This window comes from Varanus komodoensis, unplaced genomic scaffold (assembly GCF_004798865.1).
Source record: "Varanus komodoensis strain SLA01 unplaced genomic scaffold, ASM479886v1 scaffold6_1, whole genome shotgun sequence".
Classification (NCBI taxonomy): domain Eukaryota; kingdom Metazoa; phylum Chordata; class Lepidosauria; order Squamata; family Varanidae; genus Varanus; species Varanus komodoensis.
Window position 1 is genome coordinate 4,491,396 of NW_025336345.1, and position 17,716 is coordinate 4,509,111.

The following is a 17,716-nucleotide window of genomic DNA, read 5'->3' on the forward strand; positions in this document are numbered from 1 at the left end:
AGATAGATCCTGTGCAAGCTTGCTGCCCTTACTCCCCTGAGCAGAGTTCACCCGTAGTTAGGATGTGGAGAAACCCCAGAGGCATCACTGCTGCTCAAAAAGCATTGCCAAGCTGGCACGGGGAAGGTGGGATGCCAAGAGAAATGTCAGCGGGGCTGTCCAACTCTTCCCAGGTGGATCCTGCCATTTTTAGAGAGGGGGATCTAGAGCATCCCTGCCTCTTCTGGAGTATCAGAGTGAAGTTTGCCTCTAGTTTTAATCCAGAGAAGAACAACAAACTGGCTTAAGGGAAGCATTGAGCTCGGACAAGAGATGTTGGCTCAGTTGCAACAGTGCAATTGTAGCAATGTGGCAATTTCACATAGCACATAAGGATATTCTTCACCAAATGCAAGCGAGTTTCCCCAGGCGGGCAATGACTAACACTGGAGCTCTCAAAGCTAATGGGTACCAACAGGTGCCTTGCAACAGAATTGGCTAAGCATACAGTTGATCACAGTCCTCTTGCAATGACCATAAGGCCCTACATGGGAGATGCAGGGACCGTGACCATTTTCCTCTCCCATCCTTCTACTTTGCATTTTTACCAGATAAGCTTTTTTGCCCATCTAAAGAAGGTAACTTGGAGGTGGAGGGAAGAGGCTCATATCTTGGCCTCTTCTCCTGTCAAGATACTCCCTTCCCCCCCTCTCTGAGGTCCCCTTCCCAGTCTTGAAGAGCACATGGTGTGGTTCGTTCCATGCCAGCTGTAAGGAGGAGGGGAAATGGAGCTTCAGTTCCCAGCTCTGAGCTCAGATCTGGAAATCTGAAATATGCTATGACCCCCCAGGTGCTGGGTAGGGGCCATTGGATTACTCCTTTTATGCCTCTTATTTTGCTTTTTAAAATCATAAGGCATTATTCATATTTAGCCATAATTTGGACTGAATGAAATCAATGGCATGTAACTTAGCCATGACTAAGTTAAGATCCACTTCAAGTTAAAATCCACTCAGTCCAACATCCAGTTCAAAGGATATTCTGTAACGTAACTAAGTTTAGAGATCCAAAGTTATGAATTTGTTTTCAACTGTATGGACAAAATAAAACAGAACAGAATAAACTGAAGGCACTAAATTTTCCTATTAAAAAGACATAAAGACTTTCATTCAGGATTGACAAAAGTTTTCTATACTGCTAAAAATAATAGCCCTTCTCTGTAATCAAAATGTCTTGGTATTCTTATCTGAAAACATTTTAAAAAACATTCATAGATAGGTTTGAAACAAAGCCATATATTTAGGAGGCAGAAAGTCTGGACTAACCTGGTATCGAGCTTGACTGGTAACATCTGCAACAAAAATACAGACACATGTTGTGATGTTTTGCAAAGTCTTTGTGGAAATTCAAATCTAAAGAAATGTTTATTTAATAATCCAAACAAATGGCCAGTTAACTTGGAATTTCTTGATCCAGTCCTTTTCCTCTTTTGTTTCATACAGTTAGGGCATAATTAAATAAGATTTAGTCCTACAATTCTCAGCATTCCCCAGCCATCATAGTTGGGGGAATAAATACAGTCTAGTTTACACTGTGTTGAGAATGTGATCTTGTGTCATACACAAATGCAACAGCAAGAGAGGGGATGGGGAATATTGGGAGTTGTAGGAAAATGGCCCTTTAAGGTTGTTGTGGGGGTAGCCTTTTTTTTTTTTTTTTTAAAGCTCAGTTAGCTATGTGCAGGCACAAAACATGGAGTTATTTTACAAGGGTCGGGAGGGAGGGGAAACATAACTGACATCTCTTCCTGAACACTCAAAAGTCATGGTGAAGGGGTGATGCTGTCTGCTGCTATCTTCCACCTCCTAAGGGTGAATCAGTGGGATCAGCACCTTCTGTTCCTCCATCCAAGAGCAATTCTCAGAAAGCAAATGCAGCCCCTCTCCTGTGCTGACATTCCCACAAGTTGACTCCATTGAAGACAATGAGATTTATTGCTGAGTAAGGCCACTGGTGCAAAGGGATTCACTTCTTAGTAGTCACACCTTTCCAGGCATGAAAAGACATTTCAAGCTTTATTGTTTGCAAAGGCAGAGGTGGGCGGAAGCAGAGCTGCACTCTCTCTCCATTTCACTGGGGCAATTCAGAGATGGGGGTGGGGAGAGAGGCTGTGGGGGGGTACAAGAGAGGTGGGAAACCAACTGGAGGGCCCCGTATTTGCTCCTATTTGGCCTGAAAATTCCCTTCCTCTTCCTCACCAGCCCCAGGCAACTGAAGCCACTCTTTCTGGCCTCAGAATACTAGTGCGTGCATAGCACACACTGATTCCTATCACCGTGCAGCTTATAAAAAGTTCACTTTAGTGGGACTGATCTTAAATTCAAATACTTTGATGTAATAAGACTGTGGATGGGGCTGACATCCCTATACAGGTGCAGAATCCCTGAATAAAGATGAACTGAGCCTTAATATATTCACTAACTGAAAAAGTCATAGGATCCAGAGATGATAAAATCTATGACAATCTGGCCTGAACATCTTTATAATATCCAGACATTTCTTTATGGAACCCTAAACACTGTGGAAGAACTTGACTTGTGTTAGGCAATGTAATATTTGTCATGAAGATCTTCCAGCCCAACACCAAGCCCAGAAGACTTGTTTTCAGTTAAGCTGATTCAGATGCTTTAAAATGTGTGTGTGCGCAGTACACCCGTTTTGTTTCTTTTCCCCTTTTTGCTTTTGCTTTTGATGAACTTAGTGCTATATTATTCAGTTTTAACCCAGTGCCTTCCCCTACACAGTGCCCTTCTCTCTGCACTGCCCTTCCTTTTATCTTTGCAAATATCCTGCCGTTCATCTTCACTGGATGACCTCTGTTTTCTAGCATTAGGAGAGCAAAAAGGATATATCTCTACCCCGGTTTGCCACATAAGCCATCATTTCCTATGATTTGCCTGTCCTCCTTATGCATCCTTTCCCTGCTAAAGAGCCCAAAACATTTAACCTTTCCACCTAGACAAGTTGCTCAGCACCCTGATCATTCTGGTTGCCCTTCTCTACACCGGACTGGGGAAAGCTGTGACATTTAATACAAACAGCCTACTAACCAATCAGTAGCTAACTCTTTATATAAAATAGCACGGCCACAGTTCAATCAGAGATGTAACACTTCTCTGTTGACCATGTTTGTATGTGGTTGTTTTTGCTAGTACTACTTCTTTATCTACCCTTTCTGCTGTTCTACTGAGCAGCTCATTCTAGGAATGGACCCTTTACATGAATTGGCCCGTAACTCCCATTGCTGCAAACCGCCCAGAGAGCTTTGGCTATGGGGCAGTACCGAAATGAAATAATAATGGTGTGTGATCATGAGAGTTGCAGGCTAAAAGGTGTTGTTCTCTCCTGCATTATACCATGCTATCTTTGTGATGGGCACAGCTGGCCACTCACTCACAATGTCAGGAAACTGCAGGACAGGTGCCAAACCCTCCCGACACTGCCCCCCAGCAAAGGATGACAGGCATTTGACCCCCCCCCCCCCCAATGCCAGCAACAATGGAAAACAAAGCATACGTTAGGATAGAATTTCCAGGGCACACGTCAGTGGACCAATTCAGGAATCCCATAAATGGTATGAACAGAATATCAACAAATGCATCTCAACTGAGACTCTCCCGTTCCAGCTAGCATCCGCAAGAGGAGTTAAGCAGATGTAAGCAATTCAAATTCCCAGGATGCACTTGCATACGAGGTTGCTGGTTTGTCTGCCTTACAGGTAAGTCTGAGGCAATTCTTGTGGAGAAGTACTGAACGTAGGCCATCCACTGAGCACCTCAATCAGCTGGCTCTGGGCCACAGCTCAGATCAGCGATCCTCAGGGAATAACGACCCTGTGGATTCCAAGGACAAGGAAACCTGGTCCCTGAGATATTCCTGTAAGGTCCATTTGCGCTCCTGAGCGGTACACTGTAATATCCTGCTGGTTACACCCACAACTTCTGTAATGCCTTAGACAAATTAGTCAGGTAATAACCACTTGGAGAGGCAGCATCAATAAGTGACATGGGAACAAATGCAAAACATCAAATAGTTAAGAAAGACTTCTAGAAATATCTAGTTTGTCTGCTTGCAAATACAGGATTCTCTACATTTTCTGACAATGAATTAACATGTTTGCTTCTAGTTATAGGTACAGCATAGCAATAATCTCTGTTTAGCTGTGCTTGGTAGGCCTATGCTTTCATTTATCTCCTTAAATTAACTCACAAAAACTGAGATACTATCCATATACATGTCAATACAAAGAATCTGAAGACTTCAGAATCATTCCCATATTTGTCTTCATTCCTACTCACTGTAAATACTGTTTAAGTATTCCAGTTTCTACCAGTACACCAATACCAAATTCAGTCTTGTTTTGACAGACAAATGATTACTTCATCAGGAGGTCCACTCCCTCCCTCCCTCCCTCCCTCCCTCTCTCTCTCTCTCTCTCTCTCTCTCTCTCAATAAAAACAAAGCCTTCCCATTTGCACATGCAAAAAATCCAAGTAAATTTACCAGCAATGAAACCATACACACTATCTTTTTCATGAGTGAAATCCAACAGGTCAGCAGTCTCTAGCCTTGGTTTTCTCAGCTCCTTCTCCATATAAGTAACCCCTGAATTCAGTTGAAGAACTGAATGAAGCAGGCCCCTCTTCTTAGGCAGATAAAGGATACCCATCAGATGGACCCATATTGGTGATAAAAGAAATGCAACCTACCTTCAAAGTAGCTGCAAAGTGCCAGGAGCACAAATACACCTGTCACCCTCATGGTAAGGTTAGTGCTGGGGAAGCGTGTTTTGATTCTTTTAGATCATTGCTCATAAGAAGTCTCACCGAAGCAGCTCTGACAGTATAAATACTAATAGGAGGCCAGTTCATCCACCTACCTTATGACATAACCTTCAGAGCAGCCATCATTAACCATGAAAACCAGTCTGATGAGGGCTGATTTGAATTCTAATGATTCCATCAACATAACTTACATTGGGATGGGACAGGCTGGAGCCACACCCGGGTTTTGTCAAAAGGAGGCATTTGCCAATAGGTCACCCTGATTTTCATCACAAGCAGAGCATCCCGGCTGGGGGACACTCGGTTCAACAAGGACACGCCAATCCGTGCAACCACCCTGGCATTATTATTGAAGGGAAGCACAAAATGCTTACCCTAATCAGAAATGGCACTATTGGTGGGCTGCACTTCAGTGGCTCCAGGCTCTTATCGGTTAAAAAAAGCCACAACTAATTCAAACAGAGATGACAGGATGTCATTAACATAGCTAGTGAAGAATTAAAGTCATAACTGAGAGCTCTCGGTTTAGGTCCAGCATCACAATAACATTTCCCAGACCAATTCAACACAGACTTCAGCTGTTCCTTGTCACTGACGGCTCCAAATTATAACCAAGGGTATGTTAGGGAGTTCTTTCTATGGCTTTGTCCCCTTGGACACACTTCATACATTTATGCTTTAAAATAACTCTGCAAAAGCACGCAAAAACTTTTCAGGAGTTGGGGAGCAAGACCAGTGGTTCACTGCACAGAAGTGACTGAACTCCCTCCGCTTCTATTTGATTTATGAGAAGCGTGTGATCTTTTATGCATACAAAAGTAGTTCCATCCATGTAATATCAGGTCATTTAATCTTTTCCCTTCTCATTCTCATCATTCACTCCCTGAAAATTTTCATTGTTAATAACATCAGATTATTAACTGGAATTTTTTCCTAAATCTCACATTGGCAGAAGTGGCACAAGCGAGCTTGCTCTCTTCCTCTGATCTTTTTTACAAACGGGCTTAACAGAGGCTGCTTTAATTCATTTTCTAGTTCCCCTCCCCATCCCTACAAGTTTGGAGAGGAAAAGATAGTAAGGAAACTCCAGAGGTCCTAAAGAGGTATCCTTTGGTCCCCCACCCCACCTCGTCTATCCTGTCTTTCTCCTAGTACTTTGGACCCATCTTTTCCATGCTGTGCATGTTCCCCTAAGAGGAATAATCCTAGAAGTTCTTCTTGTACCACGCAGTGGTAATTCAGAGTGCATGCTAAGCATCTCTCCCTTCCCAGTGGCAGCCTGGATCTTGTGCTTTCTTTGCAAAATGTCTTCTGCTGGGCAGGAGCTGAAGTCCAAGCATTCACATGGTGCAGCTACAAGCTCAAAGGTGAATCTCTTCAAGTTTAAGGGGCAACAAACTGACACTGTTTCATAAGAAAGGAGCCCAGGCTTTCATGGAGGCAGGTCTGTGCAAAAGAACATGAAAACAGAACACTCAACAGATTTAAAATTATTTTTAACAAATGGAGATATGGATCAAATATTAATAGATTTAAGTAAAATGTGAATATAATAAAATTAATCAAGAGCATTTATAAATAAGGTCCTGATGGTTGTCTACTGGCTTTGCTTTCATTGGGAATGCATTGGAAGGTAGGAACAGTTTGAGTCTTTAATGAACACCTGGGCAGAATAGTGATTGCATACATTTCCTTAGGTTTCTACCTGTAAAAGGTGTAAACATCTTTTTAAAATGAAAGTAGAACACTCTGCTCACGTTGCTGCCACCTAAGTATCTACAGCTGAGAGACCTCTTAAACTAGTCCTTTGTACATTAATCCTGGAGCAAGCCCTATTTAATGCGATGGAACTGATATTTATACATAAATACATGTGTTGCACTGTTAATTCTAACACTTTAATTTCTACAGTAATTGGAATTGCCAAATGCGATCTGTCCCCACCTTTGACAACTGTAGTTTTGCTATATGGTTGGCAGGTAACAAAGCCTGAAGTAACAAACTGAAATTATATGGTATATGGGTTAGAGTGTTAACTGGGGCTTGGGAAACCAGGTTTCTAGCTCCCTTGAAGCCATGTCGTCCACTGGGTGACTTTGGCCAGGTCACTGACTCTCGCCCTAATCCACCTCAGAGTATTCCTGTGAGGATAAAATGGAGAGGAGAACTTTGTAAGTCATTTTGGGTTCTTGGAAGAGGAAGAAGGCAGGTTTTAAGTGTAACGTAATACAATCATCACCATCACTTTATATATCATTTATGTAGTTGCAATGTGCCATCAAGTCTTCTCTGACTTCTGGTGACCCTATGAATGCATGCCCTACAAAATATCCTATACATGCCAGCCTTGCACAGCTTTCTAAATTCCAAGCTGTGGCTTCCTTGATGGAGTTGATCTATCCCCTAGTTGGTCTTCCTTTTCGTCTGCTGCTCCGGCTTTCCCTGGCGTGATTGTCTTCTCCAGAGAGTCTTGCCTTCTCATGATGTGCCCAAAGCATGACTGCCTCAGCGTTGACATTTTTGCTTCTACAGAAAGTTTTGCCTTGATTTGATCTAGGACCCATTCATTTGTATTTGGCAAGGTGGTCTGCAAAGGTCTTCTCCAGGACCAATGTTGAAATTATCCTGACACAGAAAGGACACAGGTTTCTCACGGAACACCCCATTACTTTTTTCCATAAGATTACACACAAATATTTTGTCATGTGTACTTTCTCTTGGCTTGTTGCGTAATAGTATCATGCAATATTTTATTCCAGGCATATTATTACAGAAAAAGTCATCCTTCATGTTGACCAACCAGGCCTCAGAGAAAGGGAGGCATCTGAGATGTCATGGAACTGGTTGTTCCCTGTTGTGGGGTGGCCCAATGGGAACTTCTAGCCGTGGATTCAGCTGAGTGTTTGAACAGACAATACCACAAAAGAAAAAAAAAAGGATTACAATTGCTTTCTGGAAAGAACTGGATGAAATCCGTATTCTCTCCATCTCACATAAAAAGGGGGTTTAAAATACAGAAGGTTGTCCTTGATTTAGCTGCTTAAGAGTACAATCCTCTGCTTGCTAGGGTTAGGGTTAGCATTGCTGATTGGGGGATGCTGGGAATTGTACATCTTTTTTCTGTCTAAACATGCAGAGGGTTGTACCCTAAATATTGTTTCATAGGGCCAGCTGGATCTGTGTTAGCATCATGTGCATTCAACTGTCCATGTATTCTATGCAATTTTTGCAAAGTTTATTTTAAAGCACAGAAGTTCATATTTATAAACCATTTCCCCGATACATACATGTTGCATGTGACTTGCCTTAATGTACACATTTTTGTATGTAGCCTTTCCCATTACGTACATTTCCTAATACATTTTTATCCATAAACCAGATAGCAAAATTTAGAGAAATGCATAATCCATGTAATAATTGTGTCTGAGTGGTGTCAGCTGGGATGGTTTGCTTAAATATACAAACTAAGTGCAATTCTCTCACTTTGGTAGTATCATCTGTCCATAGTCACTCCTCTTTTCTCCTCTTTTGTCCCAAGAAGGCTTCATGCACAGAGAGAGCAATTGGTTAGGATTTACCTAATTGCTTCCTTTCCCCCCATTCCACCCATTCAAGCTGGGGAATGGGGCTGCAGTCAAGGAAAATGTTCGGCAAGGGAACACTAACCCCATCCACACACACCAAGATATGCAGAAGGTGAGCAAACCTAGGCTGCATTTTCACACAGGGTACGATGTTGTTTGAGTTGTCCATCCATAGCAAGGCATCAGCCCCATAATATTCCTGCAACGAGGTGGGAAGGGAGCTTTCAAAACAACACTGGCACATCCAGGCTTTCACTTCCCTCAAAGCCTGCCAAAACTTTCTAGAAAGCTCTACTCAGCCAGTTCCATCTTATGGTTACATTTGCCCATCATTATTACCTAAAAAGCCTAAAGCAAACTCGCTGGAGCCTGGGGAGAATGCGGCTGCCATCCTGGCAGCTCAGCAACTGTTTCCTGCCAAGGCGATGTTGCCACCGGGTCATGCAGGCCACTTATCCCGGCATCTCCCAGGATCAAGGTCAGGGAGGTCACACGTCCCTTCGGCTGCCTCCTCCCCTCTCGCTCACCAGCTGCGTCAGCCACTTGAAAGGCAAAATGACTCTTTGGATTTGCAATCCAGCCACTGCAAGGACATGCCAGGGAGGTTCTTTGATTTTTTAAATTTTCTTAACATAAATAGGTACACAAAAAGAAAGTGAAACAAAGAAACTAAAATGAACAAGTTAAAATCAGCAAAGTTACCAAGGGAATTTTAAACAAATACAACCTATACATTCAGCTCCCCATATCTATCTTTCTTCCTGTCTTTCAACACTCTATGAGAGTTTAGCAAAAAAAGAAATCACTAATTTATAGAACAACGAATCTTCCAATCACATCAAATCCTCTACTGCTTTTTTTCCTTTTCCAAACTCCCCTCAGATCCCATTAATCATGCTGGGCATACTAAAATTTCCATTTATCATTGAGTTCTTCTAATGGTCTTCTGTGTACATAATTAGTTAACTTTACCATCACAGCTGATTCTGCCAGTCTATTTCTCCATTCTTCAATAGTTGGGGGCTCCAATGATTTCCATTTTGAAGCAATTGTGATTCTTGCTGGACATGCCATTTATTTATTTATTTATTAAAACATTTTTATGCCGCCCCATTCGCCGAAGCCTCGGGGCGGCTTACAACATAGATAAAACAAGTTAAAATCCATATAAAATAATCTTAATTAAAACTCACATTATAAAATAAGCCGCCCTGGCCAGATAAAATTCAATTGTATTTAGCATTTAAAATGTTGCTTAAATAAAAAGGTCTTAGCCTGGCGCCGAAAAACAAATAACGATGGCGCCAGGCGGACCTCTCTGGGGAGCGCATTCCATAACTTAGGCGCCACCGCTGAGAAAGCCCTTCTCCGAGTAACCACCCTCCTAATTTCTCTCCCGGAGGGCTCCCGGAGAAGGGCCTCTCCCGCCGATCTCAGGGGGCGACTGGGCAAATATGGATGTAAGCGCTCCTTCAGGTAACCAGGACCCAAGCCGTTTAGGGCTTTATAGGTCATTACCAACACCTTGAATTGGGCCCGGACTTCAATGGGGAGCCAGTGAAGCTGACGGAGAACTGGCGTCATGTGAACATAACGTCCAGTCCCCGTCAGCAGCCTGGCAGCTCTATTCTGAACCAATTGAAGTATCCGGACCGTCTTCAAGGGTAGCCCCACGTAGAGCGCGTTACAGAAGTCAAGACGGGAAGTCACCAGCGCATGAGTCACTGTTGCAAGGCAGTCGTACTCCAGGTAGGGGCGCAGCTGATGAATCAGCCGAAGCTGGAGGAAGCGCTCCTCGCCGCTGTTGTCACCTGAGCTTCAAGTGAAAGCTCCGGGTCGAGGAGCACTCCCAAGCTGCGGACCTTGTCCCTAGGAGGGAGTGCAACCCCATTCAGGACAAGGTTCAGGTCACCTTCTCTGAAGCCCGAACCGCCAACCAACAGGACCTCCGTCTTGTCTGGATTGAGCTTCAGTTTATTGGCCCTCATCCAGCCCATTACCTCGGCCAGGCACCGGTTCAGTACAGCCACTGCCTCACCTGGATTGGTGGAAAACGAGAGGTAGAGCTGGGTATCATCAGCGTACTGATGATTCCGCAGCCCACACCTCCTGATGACCTCTCCCAGCGGTTTCATGTAGAGATTGAACAGTAAAGGGGACAAAATGGAACCCTGCGGTACCCCATGGCAAAGCTGCCATGGCGCAGAGCCATAGTCCCCCAACACCACCTTCTGGAATCGGTCGTTGAGATAGGAGCGGAACCACCGCAAAGCGGTGCCTCCGACCCCCAATCCCGCCAGCCTATCCAGAAGGATACCATGGTCGATGGTATCGAAAGCCGCTGAGAGGTCCAGGAGAACCAACAGGGACGCACTCCCCCTGTCCTTCTCCCTGCACAGGTCATCGTACAGGGCGACCAAGGCAGATTCAGTACCGTACCCGGGTCTGAAGCCGGACTGAAATGGGTCCAGATAATCAGTTTCATCCAAGAGTGCTTGGAGTTGTCCCGCCACCACTCGCTCTAACACCTTGCCCAGAAACGGGATGTTGGCCACTGGTCTATAGTTAGCGGCCATCCCTGGATCCAGTGACGCCTTCTTCAGGACCGGTCGGACTACCGCCTCCTTTAAAGGGGCAGGCACCCGACCCTCCCTCAGAGAAGCGTTAACCACTTCCAAGATCCAGGTTCCAATCCCGTGCTTGGAATCCTTTATTAACCAAGACGGGCAAGGGTCCAGAAGGCAAGTGGTAGGACGTACTCGTCCAAGCACCTTGTCCACATCATCGGGCCGCAATAACTGAAATTCATCCAATAATTCTGGACCAGACGGCAGCGTTGGTGTCTCCCTTAAAACCTCTGAATCAATAGTGGAATCCAGCTCGTGACGAATCTGAGCGATTTTCTCCCTAAAATGCTCGGCAAAGTCGTCACAGCGGGCCTTTGAGGGTGGAGTCAGCTCTTCCTTTGGCCCTGGGTGAACCAGGCCTTGCACCACTCGAAAGAGCTCCGCCGGACGGCATTGTGAGGAGGCAATGGAAGCGGAGAAGTGTCTCTTTTTCGCCGCCCTCACCGCCACAGCATAGGCCCGATAGTGGGCTCTTAAGTGTGTTCGGTCAGATTCATCACGTGATTTCCTCCACCTACGCTCTAGCCGCCATGGAGGTTTGATCAGCACAAGCAATGAGCATTTCCTCATGAAAGCTTCCAGGACTGGAGGAGGGCATGTAGAGCTGCTTGGCAATGCCACCGAGGCAGAAACCGGGGCAGAGGAAGGGGAAAGAGAGGTGGGCTCTGATTTGCAAGGGAGCAACAGCACCAGGCAGAGAGGTTGCCAGCTAACGCAGCCAGAATGCCGTGTTCTCATTCCTTGGGTGAGTTGCTGGGACGGAGGAGCAAGCTCTGGCTCTGGGGCCTGAGGGACAGGTTTGGACCCTTGAGGTCAGCGGATACCGATCTGGCAGGCTGCTATGGATGCCTCGATGGCAACCTCAAACGACAAAAGCTCCAGCCGCAAGCTGTGCTGTGGAAGTGCACTGATAAGCTCATCCTGATGTCAAGACATTACCCTGGGGACCTTACAGCAGAGGAGGCCATATAGCCTCACACCTCTCCTGCCATTTCCCACCTCCGCCCATTCTGATTCTTGTACTGGTGTTGTCCCACAGTGGTTTGGTTGCCCTTGCGTAACAGAAGGCTTTAAGGTTCGAGTCTCAGACTTGAGCTCCCCTGTTTGCTGCAGCACCAGAGCTGTGTCCACGATACAAGTCTTGCAAGAAGAATAATGTCCTCCACACCCTGAACTGACAGAGCATAATGGGCTGACCAGTCTGGTTCCACAAGAGAACTGCCCAGCTTCACCAGACCTCTGCAGTCTGAACAATTTGTCTCACTGGTGGGAATCCCATATAGCTACAGTATCTTCTTTCAGATCCATTCCCCCTCACATTTGACCTTGGACAGTATTAATCACTTCTGATTTTTCTGGACCTCCTTGTGGCTTTTCAAACTTGACCTTTGCTGTCCATGGACCATGATGAAGTATTTTCTCCATATTTAAGTCACCATCTACAGTTAAGGACATCTTCTGAGGCCCTTCTCTGAGTTCTGCTCTCCATGGTGGTGAGATGCGTGGCTATCAGGGGGAAAAGGCTTCTCTGCAGGTACCCTTAGCTGGAAGATCCACCTGGCATCTTCACTGCTTACATTTGGAAACCAGGGCTAGAACTAATATTATTTCTTTAAGATCTCATCTCAGTAGCCACATCTAAGTTCCTTGCTCTTAGCACACATGGCAGGTGAGAGAGAGCACTGGTGCAGTGCGACAGGTCGTGGGACAAGGACTCAGACGATCTGGGCTCTAGTCCCCGCTCAGCCAAGGAGCCAACTGGGTGACTTTGGGCCAGTCATAGACTCTCAGCCCACCCTACCTCACAGGGTGGCTGTTGTGGGGATACGATGGAGAGCAGCAGGAGGAGAATGATGTAAGCCATGTGGCATGTGTTGTAAGAAAAAAAAGCAGGCTATAAATATAAATAAATAAATGGTGGCAGAGCTTATTGTGGGATATCCACAGTTTTCATGGCATCTCTGTAAGTTGCATATATACTCCCTAATGCTATTAGTGGGTGTGGTGGCTTGATAGTGTTTGCCATTATCTGAGTCACTGCAAGAAAGAGTTGGAAAGGGGACGTGCCCTGGCAATTGGCCCTTTAAGGGCCCCGTCTTTTCCTGTTTGTTTGTTTTTAGCTCTCTGAGCTATGGGCAGGTAGGAAGGAGGGGAAAGGCAGGAAAACGATAGCACCTCCTGTCATGTCCTTCACAAGTCATGGGGGATGCCACTGTGCTTCCAAGCCAGGGAGACCAGCACCCCTTTCCCCCTCACCCAAAAGCAAGCAAGTGGCGCCCCCTCCTGTGTGGACTTTCAGGGAGTTAGTTCCCTGAGAGGTGAGGAAGGCCATTGAAGATAATGTGATACATTCTGCATAGAGATGTGTCGAAAAGGCATCTGTGAGGCAGCTGCCCTGCACAGTGCACTGATCAATGAGTAGCAGAGATGGGGGGAACCTGTTTGGTCCCTGTGGGTTGCACTGTGAACCTTCTGAAAGACTTCAGTATTCACAGTGGCTGTTTCCTAATGTCCCCATCCCTGGGCATCCACCACTGCCATGTGGTATTCATGGGGAGTGAAAATAAAATAGAGAAGGCCAGATCTGTCTTAATGGAGACTGCTTTGGTTCATGAATCATCCAACGCTTTTAACGTGGCGGATCTAAGTTGCTGTGCTCACAGTGTGTCTATGGGACTTGTTTGAGCAGTTCATCATGAGCACAGATGACCAGAAGTGAGTTCAGATCATGTATCAGCTCAGCACAGGCTCAGGAGCAAGCTGCAGACTGGAGCAAACTACTCCAAAGCCTGGTTTGTAATAAGGATGATGAGTTTATGACCACAGGTAGAGATCTAGTCTTCAAGATCTTCAGGAGTCTGCAAAGACAACAAGAGTTCATGCAGGTAACCTTAATTTTGGTCAGGTTCTTCCTATGGTCCAACCCAAAGCAGTCATTAGCAGCCTCCTTGGTTCAGAATGATGCAACTCTTGATGGCGGCAGAGATGGAATGAATGGGGGTGCAGAACGGGGGTACAGCTAGACCACTAGACACTCTGAGCTTAACAGTCTTATATGCCCCCCTTTCAGATGGCCATCTGGGCTACTTCCATTTGGAAGCATGCAAACAAACATTTCTCTTTATCATCCACATGTTCCAAGCTTTACGACTGCTCCCATAGTCCCAATATGTTGGAACCAGGGATTTTTTTTGTCATAGAACGCACCGGAACAGCGTTCCGGCACCATTTTTTCCAATGGATTTTACGAAGTGATTTTGAATCGCCTGTCGGGCATAGCAGACCAGCAGCAAACATCATTAACATAGTGCCTGCGGGCTGCTTGTGCGTCCGAGCTGATTGTGAGGGTGCTGCTCGGCTTGGGATTGGTGTGTGTGGTCGCGCACTGAGTGCTTACTGCCGGCGGCGACCATTATGTTTATGTATGTGTAGAGTGACTGGCTTTATGTGTGTGTAGAGTGACTGGCTTTACACTAAAAATCTTTTTCAGTGTAAAAGTGTGGCCCCAAGATGTGAGTTCCGGGACCTTTTTTTTTTTTACAAAAAAAGCACTGGTTGGAACAATAACTGTCTTGTTCACCAACAAGTTGATGTGTTCTAAGGTTCCTAAGTTCCTGTATTTTTAAGTTGGAAAAATAAGTTGAGAAGAGAAGCTATTAATGGTGTGGTAAAATAAATAAAATGGAAGTTGGTATGATTCAAATTTAGACTCTGTGAGTTGTATTCACCTAGTGGCCTTCCACTAACTGAAGAATCTTTGATTCGGTAAAAGTCCCAGTCAGTGGAAGGCAGTGATCTTTGACAATTTCACCTTCTCTCCTGCACCGCCCATGAGAAGCATTGTTAAAGAAATCTGTAATGGGTTCAAATGAGTCCAGACTTCTATGGCTGATTCTGGTTCCTGTCTCCGAGCAAAGCAGAGCAAAGTAGAGCAGAGGAAGCTGCCCCAGCTGGTCAAGGGCCTCTGGGATAGAAGCTCCCTGTTCACCGTGGACATAATCTATCTAGACTTTAGCAAAGCCTTCAACTAAGTGCCCCACAGCATCCTGATTACCAAACTAGCAGGGATAGTGCAGCCATTAGGTGGATCCATAACTGGCTGCAAAATTGAACTCAGAAGGCTTATCAATGGCACCTCCGTATACTGGGGAGACGTGACAAGCAGGGTGCCGCAGGGTTCTGTCCTGGGAACAGTTCTCTAAAACATGTGAATTAATGATCTAGATGAGGAAGTTAAAGGAAAGATAATTAAATCTGCAGGTGACACAAAGCTGGGTGGAACAGCAAATACCCTGGAAGACAGAGATAAGAAACTGGGTGATCTCGATAGGTTAGAATGCTGGGCAGAGAACAGAATGAAAACCAATATGGACAAATGCTGAGTCATCCACTTAGGAGCAAGAAACTAAATGCACCAGAACAAGATGGGGAACACTTGGCTCAACAATACTGCACATGAGGAGGATCCTGGGGTTGTGGTAGATCACAAACTAAATTTGAGACAATGATGTGATGCAGATGCAAAAAGGGCAAGGGCTATTTTGGGCTGTTTTAACAGAAGCATCACCTCCAAATCACATGAAGAACTAGTTTCACTATACTCAACACTTATCAGACCTCACCTGGAATACTGTGTCCAGGCACCTAAATTTTAGAAAGATGCAGAAAAGTTAAAAAGGGTTCAAAGTTGGGCAACAAGGATGATTCAGGGACTGGAGGCAAAGCCCTATGCAGAGAACTGGGCATGTTCAGCCTCCGGAAGAGAAGACTGAGAGTGTATGATAGCACCCTACAAGCACTTCAGAGGCTGTCACAAAGAGGAAGGGAAGTTCTCAGTCCTTCCAGAGTGCAGGACATGGAATAGTGGACTTAAGTTAAAAGGAGCCAGATTTAGAATAGACACCAGGAAGAATTTCCTCACCATCAAAGCAGTATGACAATGGAATGTATTACCTGGGGAAGTTGTGGACTCTCCCTCACTGAAGGAAAAAAAAGCGTCTGGACAGCCACCTGAGTGGGATGGTGTAACGTGGTGTCCTACAACAGCAGGGGCTGACCCTGCTGGCCTCCTGGCCCCTTCCAGCTCTACTCTTCTATGTTTGCAACCCATGGATTGCACAGCAGGCCATCTTTCCCAAGTTGCACAGATTCTGCAGACCAGCTTTTTGCTTTCCAGAAAGTTCTGCAAATTCAGTCATAGAAATATACAGAAACACCTACCATCAACGCTCATTTCCTGCCCGTAGGCTAAACTGTGAAAATATATATCTGGGGTGGGATTTTCACAGCTTAGAGGAATCTGCACAAATTTTAGAAGTACAGATTTGCATAATCGCAAATATGCAGAAGTGCAAATGAATACAACTTCATGAAACGAAATGAAATGCAATGAAAAATCTGATTTCTTCAATGAGTGACTGTCAGAATAAAAGGTGCCTGAGAACCTAAAATTCAAAAGGAACAGGCACAGCAAACTCAGTATGTCCCTACCACACACTGTTATTAAGGGTCCCTCAACTTTCCAGAACAGATTTGAGGTAGAGGTAGATTCAGGAAGGAAGGGAGTCACTGCAAATGCCTTTCTCCCTGTTTCGTAAATGGAAGTGTTCACCTCTATTGCTACACAAATACTGCTATCAGTATGCAAAAGTAGAATGAAGTCTGGTTCTAGAAATCATGTTCACTCAGCATGAGCATGAATTCAAATTTCTTCTGAAAGGCAATACATTTCATAAGAAAGTTGGCTTTTCCCACTCTACTCCCACATTTTATCCAGATATTCATATTCAAAAATGTATTTTTAAAAATCTCATGCACTGTATGAAGGAGGTGCTATCTCTGTTAGTATGTTCACAGTCTAGGACTCTGTGAAGGAGCAAGTAGTTTATGTGTGATCTTGGTATACATTCTCCAGATCAGCACCATGGAAGTACGTGTGTTGCCTGTCAGGATAGGGAAAATCCTTGTGGCTGACCCCTAAAGGCAAAGTGTAGCTTTGCATGAAACAAAATTGTTCCTGAAATAAAGAGTGCGACATCTAGGGAAGGCGAAAGATTCACTGCCTCGGGAGACTACCAACTCATTTGCAAGAGTGGGTTAAGTTCATGACTGTAAACAGCATTTGTACTTTAGATAAGGGTAATCAAACTCTCATAATTCAGGGCGTAAACTAGTTGCCTGAAGGGTTCAAGGAGGGACTGTGCTCCATTTACAGCATTGCACAATCCTCCGAGCGCATTTGGGGTCTTTTACGCATGATGCATGGATCTGCTGGTAAATGGCACTGCCAGCCTAACCGATACACCATAATTATTACATCATTCCCTATCTACATAAAGTAACAATTCTTCTGGCCCTGCCAGAGAAATAAAAAGTGTATCAGCCTCACCACTGAGAATTCTGCTGGGGAAACTACAAGTGCCCATCAGAAGGAAGGATTTTTTCTGCAAGCTTTCATGTGGACTGATGGAGGCAATGTGACACCGGAACCCGAAGCCACTGGGCCCAGTTCAGCAAGAAAGCGCATTTCAGTGCAAAGAGCTGGCAATTTTCAAGCAATGCTGGCTCCCTGCTCCACACACACACATCCATATCTCATGGTTTGTCCCTGACTCATATCATGGCACAACAAAGCAATATTTTGATTAATGAGCTATAAGATAAGGGGTCGCATCCAGATGTA